This window comes from Mercenaria mercenaria, chromosome 8 (assembly GCF_021730395.1).
Source record: "Mercenaria mercenaria strain notata chromosome 8, MADL_Memer_1, whole genome shotgun sequence".
NCBI lineage: Eukaryota > Metazoa > Mollusca > Bivalvia > Venerida > Veneridae > Mercenaria > Mercenaria mercenaria.
Window position 1 is genome coordinate 49,628,336 of NC_069368.1, and position 15,409 is coordinate 49,643,744.

A 15,409-nucleotide genomic window follows, 5' to 3' on the forward strand; every position below is an offset into this window, starting at 1 on the left:
TATAACTGAAATAAAGAACGGTTTCCAGAAAGGTCAACATTTCCCTACAGTATTCTGTATTGTAGACGGGACCTAAGACATGTTCCCTAATGCCTCGGTCAAAAAATTGTACGATGTACGGTTTTAAAAAATCGTACGAGTCCACCAATTTTAGAATCCTTACGGTCTCTGTACAATGGTAGCGTCTGGTCACAGTACCTACAGGCCACGTACGATCTTTAAGGATGCAAATGTGTCCGCACATTCCTGTTTTTATACCACCTTAAATCGCCAAGGAATTCGTGCGGAGCCCGTACGGCGATTGTAACGCCCGAACGTTGACCGTGCGAATCCCCTGCGATAGTCGTGCGAGCATCGGCAAGCCTCGCATTTTTCCAAATCCACACGGACATTGTGCGATGCCCGTACGAGCTGTTTCGGGGCCCGTGCGAGGCTCTTGCGAGCTGCTTCCGACTTTGAAAATCTCTACGAGCTCGTAAAGAACTCGGGAGCTCGGTGAAACATTTTCACCGAGTTCGAGTCCTCTTCGTGTTCAAAAAATCCGTACGACGATGTACGAGTCAACGAAGTCCGTACGGTCGCCGTACGAGTTTGCCAAAATTCGACGCAAAACCTGCTCGTACGGAGCTCGAAGCGTTCTTGTGACCAGGGTACGGTTTATTGCCACGACTTTTCCTCATTTGAAGAATATTACAGATAGAAGTTAACAGTTATAATGACACTGCAGGTACATCATGATACAATGTATAATGTACATACTTCAGTCGAGAAGTAAACACAGCTGCAAAGCATGAGCTTGTATCGTGGCGGTATCGGATATGGCGCGGTATCCGAAATGGCGCAACTCGAATATTATTGTTGTTGTTCTCTCGCGCGATGACGTACATTATCGGGATATTTTTGCGGTATCCGAAATGGCGCCACTCAGAATGTTGTTCTCTCGTGTTTAACACGCGCGATGACGTACATTATCGGGATATTTTTGGAAGGCTGCATGGTTCAGGTCTAATGTAAATAAACAATGCTCAAAGCGAAACTTGGTGCTTTCAGACATCAAAAGGTAAGTATACATACCAATGTTCGACCATATATATTTACTTAAACCAAAGAGAGCAGATCTGACTAGATGAGAAAAAGATTTGCAGAAATAAACCTATCAAACTCCAATACATAAATACCAATAGATTTAAACAAAATAAAAACGGTTAGCCAATCAGAGCAGGCGGAACAAACGAGATCTATATTTGAATTCAAAGGGAGAAAAAGTAACGATATAACTTAAACAACAAAGTCGCCTAAATTACAATAGCATTGGCAAGCTGCGAACGAGCAAAAGTTTATTCCTTTATCATTATAACCCCACAATATTGTAAAATGAAGTTTATTTTCTAAACTTTTCTGTAGAGAACACAGGCGTCAATGTTAACACAAGGTCACGTGAGCAAAGTGTCCTGTGCACATGTCAAAATCAGGAAAAGACTTGTAGATTTTGTTAAACTGTTAGCACAGGTTTGATATTGGTATTCTCGTGGAGAGCTGTGTAACCTTGCCAGAGTTTGCTTTTGATCTCGGCCTTAGAGATAGGGAACATCCACTTTCTCTCCAATGGTATAGAAATTCTAGAAGTCGATGGCCAGAACTGACTGCAAAAGTTCCAAGAATCCTTTCAATTGCTAGAGCAAAGGCAACATCTGAAACTGTTGTGAACAATTACTTTAAGGAAATTAACACCATTTTTACTAATTTTTAATATCATCTCAAGGACAAACCGCAGAACATATACAACATTGATGAAAAGGGTGTCACATCAGATCATTCTCCTCCTAAGGTAGTGACTGAAAAGGGTGATAATCCTGTGGTTGTAACTTTTGGTAGATCGTAGACGGTTACAATTGCTGACAATTCAATTGGAGCTTCTGTTCCTCCTTACTTCTAGGTGCCACCCCGCGAGCAACTGGAACAGTCAGTAACAGTGGCTGGTCCAATGGAAATATATTTCGTAAATACCTGCAGGAGTACTTCTTGACGCAAGCTTGTGATTCAACACAGCCTATTCGTTTGTTGTATACTCATCTGAACAAAAAGAGAAACTATCCAGATGTATAATTGGGGTATCTTAAACAAAAAACTGACTTTTCTTCATACCACATTACACTTGAAGAACTTCACGTGTTAAATTTAAAAAATCGATCAACCGTCAAGTCAGTAGTCCCACAATAGCCTGGAAGTTATATACCGTTATATAATGTAAATAATATAAAATATGTCACCAATTAGGCCTGTTTCATTACATGTTTAAAAAATAGAACTGATAAAAACTTTAAGGAAGATGAACAATTTATTCAAATATTTGCCCTTAGAAACTATTAAGATACTCATTAATGGGTATAATGCAATAAATTGTTTTTAGAAAAGCTCTTAAATTGTGATTTAAAACTACAGTGTGTCACATATTGATATTTGAACAATGTATTTCTTAAAAAAACCCTTTGAATTTCGTGGTCTTTTCATTCAACAAAGTGATCACGCAGTCTTTAATTGTATTAAATCAATTATGTATCTATCATTAAGGCATCTGAGAAAAAAGTTTCATACTAAAATCACAAAGGTTAACTCGTTTAATACGACTATTTTCAGACATTTTATCAATACAGACTTAATATCAAAATGCGTCCTTGATCATATTGCGTTCTGCGGAATGCAATTTAATCCCGACACTGATTTATGTTCAAGTATAGAGTATCTTTTAAATTTGTTGAAGGACTGATTATATCAAACCGGAAGTAACTACGCAGTGTTACATTGTGAAATACGGTAGTCCAAAATATAGTTCCATGCTGTTGATAAAATATAGCAGTGACAAGCAAGTGAAATATGATGTAACAAGTTATATTTTGGTTTAGTTTGATAGCAGACTGTGAAAATATCTAAACAACTGTCATTTCCATGTTTTAGTATATTTCATTGAGTAAATGTCTACCTACGCGTATTTGCTCGATAAACATTTTCCTGGAAGCATTTTCAGACGGTGTTGTTTTTCTGAACAAATTATTTTTCTTATATGTAACATTACATCTTCTGGTAAGTAGACATGTTATACTAACTGATTATATATGGGTTTTCATACCATTGAAATGCTCTTAAGTACTTAAAATGGTCTCTTAAAATTTAATTATCTATATGAAATAAAGAAGGAAATGAATTGGCAGAATGTAACCTAGAAGATTATCCGGATGCCACATATCATCTGCTTTTACAGTCATGGTAGGGGGTAATTTCAGAGATATTGAGAGGAAAATGGAAAGAAACTGCATGCTAAATCCTGAAAAGGGCTGTATTGTTTGCACAGGGGCATGTTGTGGAAATTAAGGGCCATAATATGGCAAGATTAAAGCTAAATTTCCACAAGATGACTCTTCCAAAGTACATTTTGTTCACCGTTTAGCAAACATGGTTCATTTTAAGTTGGTTTTAACATCAAACAAGCCTCTCACAACTGTGTTGCAACTCTTTGTGCTTTAACACAAGTCACCTTTCCCTAGAACATATGAACATCAATCATGACAAGAAGACTTGTGTTGTCAGATGTAAATGCCTTGGAAAGACCGGCTACCCTAACTGTATGGTTTGAACCCTGAATGGAAATATCACCTAAATCTAATTTTGTGACAATATCTTGTTTATTTTATTATTGTGCACAACCTAGACTACTGAAAACATATGAGCCGTGCCATGAGAAAACCAACATAGTGGGTGTGCGACCAGCATGGATCCAGACCAGCCTGCGCATCCGCGCAGTCTGGTCAGGCTCCATGCTGTTCGCTTTTAAAGCCTATTGGAATTGGAGAAACTGTTAGCGAACAGCATGGATCCTGACCAGACTGCGCGGATGCTGGTCGCAAACCCACTATGTTGATTTTCTCATGGCACGGCTCATATCATAAGAAATATGGAGAAATTTACAGAAAAAGCACTTGTTTTAAACCAAAAGTAAACTTTCTTATATACACATTTGTCCGAGTCACATTTTTTCTATGTAGACATCTAAACTTCTATTTCATTAATCATGCAGTCTTATCACTAAATTATGCAATTTTATACCATAGCAGTGGTCTTGCAAGTGATTCACTATACTATAATTTAGTTTAGAATCTGTAAGACCCGATGAGTAGTGAATTCTTTCATGAAATTTGTACCTCCGAGCTCGAGCAGCATACCAAGCTCTTTTTGCTTTCTGTTTCATGTTGCACCGAAGCCAGGTACATCTAAATTTTTCGGTTCTAACAATTTGTTTTACTACTTTTGAACTCTTTGAAATGTAAGAACTCAGATTTTCGCATGACATATTCAGCAAAACCATGGTTTCACTTAGTAGTTTGCCCATGTATGCGTTCTGACGAAGCACGTGCAAATGTTGTTTGTTTGGGAATGACTGCTTGATATGAACGATTGACAGCTTCATATTTTTTGTGGTGATATCATAAGTTTGGTTTTACTGATCAGGACCAAGGAGAATATTACTGCACCTTCGCAAAACATGTTCATCGCATTAAGTCATTCGTACTTTGACATTTGCCGGTGTAATGAAGTATTTCGACCCCCATAGAATAACGACCCCCGGTCATTATTCTATAGAAAATGTGACTCCTTTCCTGTTAAATATTGACTCCCCTTATAAAAAACTGACTCCCTTTGAAAACTCTATAGAATAACGACCCCCCGGTCATTATTCTATAGAAAAACTGACCCCTCCAAGTAAAATACTGACTCCCTAAAGATGACTCCCTTCGAATCTCATAGAATAACGACCCCGGTTATTATTCTATAGAAAAAGTGACTCCTTCCATGTAAAATACTCACTGCCGAAATTATTACATTCGAACTCTCATACAATATCGATTCCCGGACATTATTTCATTTAAAAAAGTTACTCTTTCCGTGTAAAACACTGGCTCCTAAAAAGACTCGACGATAATATCTATTAAAAAGTGATCCCGACCAAACCTAACGGACAATTTTACTAGACCTACAACTCTAATACCCTTAATTGCCAATAGTTAACATTTTGATACTTCTTCTTCTTCTACTAATACTACTACTACAAGGGCTACTACTGATACTACTATACCTGCTTCCGCTAATATGTCTTGTACATCTACCTCTTCTTCTCCTGCTGCTTTGTTGCTGTCACTTATTCCTCTGCTGCTGCTGCTGATGCTGCTGCTGCTGCTGCTACTGCAACTGCAACTGCTACTACTACTACTACTACTACTACTACTACTACTACTACTACTACTACTACTACTACTACTACTTTCTGTTGTTGCCGCTACCGTACTTTACTGCCACTGCTAAGTATTGCAACTTCTATTAATACTAAGTTCTATGCTAGCAGTTTGTTGTGCAGTTTTCTTCTGAAGAATTACTTCATACCGAAGTTTGCAAGGATTATTGACACTGGTGTGTTTTGTGAACGTATTGTGAATTGTTATTTTCCTGAAAAAAAATGTATACACCAAGATACAGCGTCTAGAAATAGAATCCCTTTTCCCGTTGCGGAATGCTCTGATTTCTGTGTCAAGTGATGGTATCTGAGGCTAATGGTCAAACGGACGGACGGACGGACGGACAAGGGCAAATCAATATGCCCCCTCCCCAGAATAGGGGCATAAAATGCAGCAATTAGGCCTTAGATACATGAGTTATCACTAAATTTGACCAAATGACCGGGGGTCGTTTTTTTATGGGAGTCAATATTCTTCGTGAGGTTCAGTTTTCTTCACGTGGGGAAGTCATAGTACTATAATCTGGAGGTCATAATACATTGACCGGGGGTCACTTTTTCTATAGAATAATGACCGGGGGGTCAATATTCTATGGGGGTCGAAATACTTCATTACACCGGCATGTAACTGTAAGCATGTTCGAATCATTTTTACATGTTTGGCCGCAGTACCCTTTATAACACAAATAAATGGCAGATATCACTTTTGGCGTTATTGATTTTATTCTACTTGTGTCACCAGTATGTGCTTTGTGAGTTTTTCTAAATTCAGCAACACACCTCAGCTTTAGAATAGCAAACCAGTTTTTAAGATTTGATTTTTGTTTACTACAGTAACTGCATTTAAACATTGAGCTAATGTCACGTCGCAGTGAATTGCTAAGATGGCAGACAGTGTTACTTTATTGTTTTGAGACGTCAATACTGATATGACTCTTTGAGTCATCATCTCCAGTGTCGGATAATTATGCCTTTTTTAAAAAAAACAAATATCTACCTCTTTTACAAATTTTGCTACTAAAATGGTGTAAAAATGACTTTTTATAACCAAAGAACATGTTTTATTTGGTTAATTAATAAAAAGCAATGTGTCATTTAGTGATTAAAATAATTTAGAGATTAGATAATCCATGCTAGGGGCTTTATTAAGGTATATTGCCATGTCTGTACAACTGGTTGTGAAGAGGTGTTCCACAGGGTTCTACACTATCACCTGTTTTCTTCATAGTCACTTAACCTGTTGTTTTGTATAGATCAAGATGTAAAAATTTAACAGTATATGCATGTGTTATTAGTCATAAGTTATTAAATTTTATTTATTTTTTTTTTGTCACTAAATTGCACAAAATGGTTCGCTTGGATAAACAAGTTAAGCACTGCCGTAGTGTTGGGTACAAGTAAGGTGCTCCAAACACAGATAAAGGTATGAAACACAATTTCAACACTGATAATTTCACTGTGTGTAGCTTCTATGCAAAAAAAAACACAATCAAAATTGGTCGGTGTTTACATTTACTAAACAAACAAATTTAAGCACGAATCTTAAAACAGTAAGTTAACAAGTATGTCAAAAGTGCCTGATTAAGTGAATGTAGAAGGAGATTCTTGTTATAATAATCCCATATTTAACTCAGATTTAACCGGTACAATTGTTGCGACTACTTTATGCGAGAATAATACCAATCAAAAATAAATCATGCAGTTAACTGCGTAGCAACTGACTGCGAGACTTTGCAATAAAGGCAAAAATGTAGATGTCCAAATCATGCAGGACATTGTAGTGCTAATGTTCCTGAATCTGAGTCAATTGGTGATGAGGGTAGATGGAGTCAAGAGGTAGCAAGTAAACTGTCAATGCACATAGCATATGTTTCAAGCCATGTTTTAAAAGTAGGAAATATTTTTATATGTGAAATATTTGACTTCTTACCATTCAAATGTCATCCCAGTAATACCAATAGCATTTAGAGTCTTCTTTTTTAAGAAATAAAAGAAATATAAAAAAAATCCGTTAAGACATATTTCTGTAAAAAAATCTGAAAAAAGCAATTGTCCGAGTCTGAAAAATATCATCATTCAAGAATGCGTATGTTGAGGGAATGCATGCATGGATTCCTTTGAAATTTTAACATGTCTTTGGTAAAAGGTGGACCTAAAGTTCAAATTTAATAAACAAAATAGTTCCTTAAAAGACTGTTTAAACCAAACCGGAAGTAACTACGCAGTGTTACATTGTGAAGTAGTCCAAAATATAGTTCCAGGCTGATGATAAAATATAACAGAAACAAGTGAAATATGATGTGACAGTTATATTTTGGATTTAGTACATTGCAGATTATATTGGGAAAAGATCTAAACAACCGTCCTTATGCATTTTCATGTTTAGTATATTTCATTGAGTAAATGTCTACCAATATTTATTTTTTTATTTCTCGTAAATAGACATGTTATACTAACTGGCTATATATGGATTTCATACCATTGAAATGCTCTAAAGTACTGAAAATGTTGTCTGAAAATTTAATTGTCTATATGAAATAAAGAAGGAAATGAATTAGCAGAATATAACCTGAATAGTTTATTAACAATGATGATGTAAAACATTCATACCTTCAACACATGATAAATGCGGTATACTTAACATCTTAGTTAAAAAAACACGCTTCAAAATTGAAGGAGCAGATTTGGACCTTATATAAGTTCGAGCAAGTTATGCTGTTGCCGACGTATTTCGGCTAAAGGCTACATTATCGACTGTCACACCTTGCTGTATTTAAGTTTCAAATATATTATACGAGGAATCTTTCAAAATAAGTGACACACTTAATTTACCCATCATACAAAACTTTTTAACTATTATAAAACAATTAAGTAAAATAAGAACTGACTTTTAAGATCGGTCGTAGAAATATAGCGGTGTGCCGTAACCATGGAAACGGCTACAGAAGCTGGTAATCGCGTTAACCCAAAACCTTTCTTGTGTCATATTTCAAAAGGTAATAGTATTAGAAACTTGATTTTTTAATACTTTCATTAAGTTATGAATACCAAGTGTTTGCAGTGATTATATTCTAAATATCTTATTAAATTTCTTAATTGTCATCAGCACGTGCAATTTTAGTAATTTGCACGTGCATTCAGTTGTGAACCAACAAGGTGCCTTTTTTAATCAGAAAATTTTTTTTGGACTTAATTACAACTATGGCTGATTTTTAGCTTGAAAATGTTGTAGAATACGCATGCAATTAAAATTCAAAAATTTTTAATACGTCAGTTTTACATCATTTTATATAATAATGCAGTGGATTGCGTGTCATATAGGATATTAATTCGCTTCCTTTTTCAATACATATGGACAATGAAGTTAATTAACAACGCTTTAGATATCAGCTTGGAATATTTAATGTATATTATATGAAAAACAACAAAGTTTATTTAATTAATTGTTGGAAAACATGTGGATAAATTGTTTTTGTGACATTGCCTTTTGTTACCTGTCAGTATTGTATAGATACGCCTAACATATTATAATGCATGCATAAAATTGTTCCCTTTTTCGTTGATATTTTTTCTATTACTGTTACGAAATCAAATATTTTAGATTTGAAACTTCTATCACTAATATAATTAATCATATTACCGGACTTCTCTTCATAATTCAGTGGAACCATAATGGGAGTAAACTAGGCCTAGAGTAAAGGCTTCCGTTGTGTGTGTAGAGCGGTTCTACCAAAGTGATGCTAATGTTCATATGGAAAGAATGTATGATAAAATTTGCGAAATAATAGTAATACTTTGCGTATTTCTTATTCTGGGGGTGGGTCACTTATTGTTACTCTGATGAAATCTCGTATTATGCAATAAATTTTCCGGAGATATCATCACCATTGGTATGTTATCAAGTACACTTCATAATTTTGTATATAGCCCGGATGGAAAAATCAAAGGAAAGAGTACGGTATGTCTGTATTTCTTTCATGCACATTTGTAGTAGTAATATACATCCTCTGCATGCGGTTACGAAGAAAATATATAATTATGTTAAAGTGACAGTTTGCAAAAGATGGTCAGTAAATGTTATCGAACACTTTACAGTTTATTGACAAAATGAAAAACAAAATGAAATCCAAATGATCGTTTTACTATGATGACCAACATTCTAAACATTGAAAAACATACATATACCATAATCTCGTTTTAAGAAGCAAACAGAACGTTAGTATAGGACTATGTGTAAAGACGATTTTCAAGTGTTAATGAATAACTCCGGATGGCCAAACCCCGGATCCCCAACACGCACGCACTACCCCTTACTCAATTTGAGCGACTTGAATAAATCCTAGAAGTCTCAGTGCTAGGATTAATTCTTTATTGCAACTTTGTACGACTGTTCCGGTACTTATCAATATGCATACTATATTAGAATCCTTTGTTTTATATAAACAATTAAATCTTGAGACTTCATTTTCAGTGCTTTACAGCATTTAAATGATATAAAAACATATATAGCCATTAACTATAAACATGTCTTCTCACCAAAAATGAAAAAAAAAAAAAAAAAAAAAAAAAAAAAAAAAAAAAAATATATATATATATATATATATATATATATATATATATATATATATATATATATATATATTGAGATGTTAAGTTACATATATTAAAGAAACATTATCTGTCTGAAAAACATCACCATCTGAAAATACTCCCATGAAATTTGTCATTTAGCGATAACCCGTATACATGTAGACATGAAAATTCACAGTGAAAATGATCTAGATCTTTTCTGAATACTATAGGCAATACAGCTAAGCCAAAGCTATAACTGTCACATCCTTATCTGATTCATATACCAGATCTCATCAACAACATGGAACTAATTTTGAATTGCAAAAACAGAACATTAACATCATCTTAAATGCTTGGCGAACTTCTATTTTCGTAGCACTGGGGCTAATTGTCCCTGCGCAGTTAGTGGGGACCGATGCGCTATGCTAACTGCTGCTAAATAAGAAGTTGTTAATGCTAAATGTCAATAGCTTAATGTTAATGTCATATACTTAATGCTAAATGCTACATACAAAATACTATATGCTGTATACAAAATGCTAAATGTCATAAAAACTCTACATGCAGCAACAGGAAAACACTGCAGCAATTACAAGGCAGAGACTGAAGCACTCATGAAGGCCGTCTCAATGGTTGAAGACTCGGCAGAAGGAAGCTCCTCAGTTGTCTTTCTCACAGATGCACTGTCTGTTCTGATCAACAATTAAGCTCCGCAGCTAGCCAGGAGAATGCAGAGCCCGAGTATAACCTACAAAGTAGCATTTCTGCGGATTCTATCCCATTGTGGACTTGCAGGCAATGAAGAGGCAGACAAACTGGCTAAGCTAGAAGCTCAGTCAGAACAACCAACAAAACCTGTGAGTTACAAGGATATAGTCGCCATCATCAAGGCACTGACGAGACAAAGGATAGAAGAAGATGCTTTTCGTCTCCTTGATCGGTCTGAACAAGTGATGCTGGTCAGGCTTCGCTCAGGGCACAACAAGCTCAATGCTCAAATGTACAAGAAATACAGACTGGCACCATCGCCAACTTGTTCATGTGGTGAGGAAGATCAGACTGCGGAGTATATACTCCAGAGATGTAAAACGCATGGCCATGAGCGAGCTGCGACTTGACCGATAGATACCGCAATGCACCAGAAACTGTATGGAGGCATTGAGGATCTATGGCAAACAACAAGTTTCATCGAGGCTACTGGTCTGACAGTGTAGTTGCGAACGAAAAGAAGATAAAAAGAAATTCTTTTTGTCAAATGATAATTCTCAAATTATCAATCTTTATGATCTTTATCTCTTCAACTAATGAATGTAACTTTTACTCATTTGAAAAAAATTAAATGTTCTGCCTTTCTAATCTAAAGCAATAACGTTGCAGATGTTACGGGGACATGGAACCGACACATTCTGCTGTAAAATGTTTATTATATAATAGACTAAGATATGTAACAGAGACAAAGTTATGTAATGAAGGGGAATGATTATATAACTAATATATTCAGCTCTTTATTTCAATGAAAACTTAGCAATGAGCATTTTGACATTTATTGTTTTAACAAAAAAGCATTTATCATTGACAATTACCGTTTGAAAGCCAATATTTGAAATTAAGCAGTTCGTAAATAGCATTTTTCATTTTGCATTAACATTTTTGCAGTTACCATTGCGCATTGGCCTTAAGCATATATCATTACGTATGTTGCATTTTATGTTAAGTATTTTGCATTTTGCATTAAGTAATTGGCATTTAGAATTAAGTATTTGGCGTTTAGCATTAAGTTATTGGCATTTAGCATTAAATATTTGTCATTTAGCATTTGGCTATATTCATGGCGCACCGGCCTTCAATACATATCAAATGCCATATGCCATATCCTTTGTGCTAAATGCCTGTAATTATTGCCAAGTGCCAAATGCTACTCGTCAAATTATTTAACTTTGTGAGTCCCTTACACTAATGACTGTTACTTTTAATCACGTGAAAACACATAAAGTTCTATCAGCCTGATTTGAAGCAATAACATGTTCTAAAGGAGATGACATTATCGAAACTTTTCACTCAAAAATGTTAAGAAATATTTTTAATAGAGACAAAGTTATGTTACAGAGGCCAATGACTATTTACAGGATGCATTTATACACTGATATATTCAGCTCTTTATCTGAATAAGTACTTAGCAATACGCGTTTGGCTTTTATTGTTACGTATTTGCAATTAACAATAAACAATTATCATTTATTGTTTGACAATTACCATTTCACAGGCAAATATTTGACATTAATCATACGGCAAAAAGCATTTTGCAATAACTGTTTGTCATTTAGCATTTGGCAATTAGCATGGCACACCGGCTTTCCACAGCCTTCCATAGTACTTAATAAATGTCATTTCGTTTTCAAAACATTTTGCATAAGGTTTTTGGCATTTAGCATTGATATCTGATATTTACATTGTGTAGCAACTGACAAATAACATGGCGCACCAGGCTTCCATATGAGTATGAACATTAGCATCACTTTGGTAGAACCGCTCTACACACAATGGAAGTCTTTACTCTAGGCCTAGTTTACTCCCATTATTGTTCCGCTGAATTATGGAGAGAAGTCCGGTAATATGATTAATTATTAAAGTGATAGAAGTATGACATCTAAAATACTTTAATTCGTAACAGTAATAGTAAATATATCAACGAAAGTGAGAACAATTTTATGCATGCATTATATGTTAAGCGTATCTATACAATACTGACAGGTAACAATGTCACAAAAAACATAATTTATTCACATCTTTTCCAAAAATTAATTTAATAAACATTTTTTTCATATTACATATGTTAAGTATTCAAAGCCGAGATTCAACGAGTTACTCCTTCACTTCATTGTCGATGTGTATTGAAAAAGGAAGCGAATTAATAACGTATATGGCATGTAATCCGCTGCATTAATATATGAACTGGTGTTAAACTGGCGTATCAAAATTTTTTAGAATTTTAATTGCATGCGTATTATACAATATTTTTAAGCCAAAAATCAGCCATAGCTGTATTTAAGTCCAGAAAACATTTTCTGATTAAAAAATGGGACCTTGTTGGTTCACAACTGAATGCACTTGCTACCTACTAAAATTGCACGTGCTGACGACAATTAAGAAATTTAATAAGATATTTAGAATATAATCACTGCAAACAATAGGTATTCATAACTTAATAAAAATATGAAAAAAAAATCAAGTTTCTGATACCATTACTTTTTGAAATATGACATAAGAAAGATTTTTTGTTTCCGCCATAACCAGCTTCAATAGCCGTTTCCATGGTTACGGCACACCGCTAAATTTTTACGACCTCATTTAAAACCTCCATTTGTTGCCGAACTGTATTTTTTTATAGGTGAAAGAGTTTTGTATGTTGGGTTAATTAAAATCCTTACGGAGGGCCCGTACACACGAAAGCTTCTTCAGTTATATATTATATGCAATTATTATTTATTTTCTTTATCTAATAGATATAAATTCTATGACAGAATATCTTTGACATTGTGGAATCTACGTTACCGATGTTTTTAATATCCAACTTACAACACAGTAAAAATATTGTATCAAGAAAAGAAGAGGTAAGTTTAAGTGTACCCATTTTTAAACTAATTTAATTTAAAATCATTCTTTGATTTAAAAACGTTTCGGTACACTGGTATATCAATATAGTGGAGCAAACATTTTATTATTTTAACACTCATTAATCTTGTAAGTCTTTTTTGTGTACATGACAAGAGAATAAAGTTCTATTTATAAATTCATTGTACAAATTGGATTTTATAAGCGGTATCGATTCTTGGCTTTATAATGATATTGTCATGATTTTCCGCGAAGAGAACTGAGCTGGAGTAGCGGTCGGCTGTAAATAGGTTTTGCTTCAATGTTATATTTGAATAAGACATACATGTATTTTTGAATAAAGGAAAAAAAAAAACAGAGGAGAGCTATTTTTGTATAAAGTGTTAACTATATGCATGACATGTCCACCTAAGTATAGCAATTTCACATTTGGACATAGCACATCGAAATTCCTCATTGCACCTCAAGAATTAAAAGGGGCATAACAATTTCAGCTAAAGGCCGATATTTAAAACATCCATTTGCCTTATAGCCCTGGAATACATTGTCCATAGTGATGTGTTATTCTAGTGTGATAAATAACATTCTACCACAGCTCTGATCCAGCACATGGTTGGATTGGTACAGGTAGCATAATCTACAATGGTATAATGTATTGTAAACCAGCATGTCACTATACCTCCGTCCAGCCGACTTGATACAAGGCAAGCAGAATTCTAACCGGCATCAATGTCGACATGGATTCCTTCCCTCTGGCATCACGCTATAGAACTCCCTACCAGCCAACACTACGTTGATGTTTTTCGGACTAGTGGTTGTGGAAATGGAATGTACCTGTTCTAAATGCATAGTAGACGGCCTTTACATTAACATAGTTTTTGAAAAATTGTGGCTTTCCTCCAGAACAGTCATGCGTAATACTATGAAGAAGACGAATCCCTTCTCGTAAACGGTCGCCTCTTGGTCTGATGCTATAAAACATTGACAGGGCACACTGTTATGGCCATTGTGAATGACAAAATAAAATGTTAATTTCAAAACTAATACTTATTCCTAACGTTATTGGGGAGTTGCGTGCAAGCTAAAATAGTCTTTTGTTCTACATAATTTCAATTTAAACATTAATACTCAGTAGACTCGCTACAATAATGAGGCACTTTATATATTTATTATAAATTCAAAGCAATGATTCAGGTTCTTGGCTATATTAATGTACTCTTAATCTTATTTCAAAGTATGCGCTGCACTGTAATCCAGTATAGATAAAATAATATTTACTCTATTAAGCTAGAATCACATTGCTCCGAGTGGGCTTGCGGACAGGTTCCGGATTCCCATCCCCGGATTGCGCCGGGTGTGTTAGAAAAAAAAAGGGTTTTGCGAATATGAAACCGTTATAAATCACTAATGCGATCGTAACAGGAACTTAATTAACCTTCTTAGAACCGAAATAAAACCATAATAGCTCGTATTTTTTACCACAATAATTGTCTTCCGGACTGTTACGATCTTTTCAGAACTGCACAGATGCTATCCGGAACTCATCCCCAAGCCCTCCGGGGCAGTGTGATTCTAGCTTAAGATATTCAGTTTATATCGTATTTTGAAACAACGATATAATATTTCATATTTTCGAAATAACATTTCGTTTTTACGAAATGCGAATAGAATGTAATCTCTAAAATGTAAGCGTCTGATGATACAAGTACAGACTAATTCTTCAAAACAAAATGCTATTTCCTATTTTCGAAAAAGTATATTTTCGTAAATGCGAAATAATAATTCGAAAAATAACAACAACATATATTCCGAGAAAACGAAAGGATATGTTTACAAAAAATATATTTCATATTTTCAAGATATCATTTAGTCATGATAAATGAATTTACGAATTAGAAAAGAATAAAGAATGTTATATCGAAAATAAGTGTCGATTGTCGA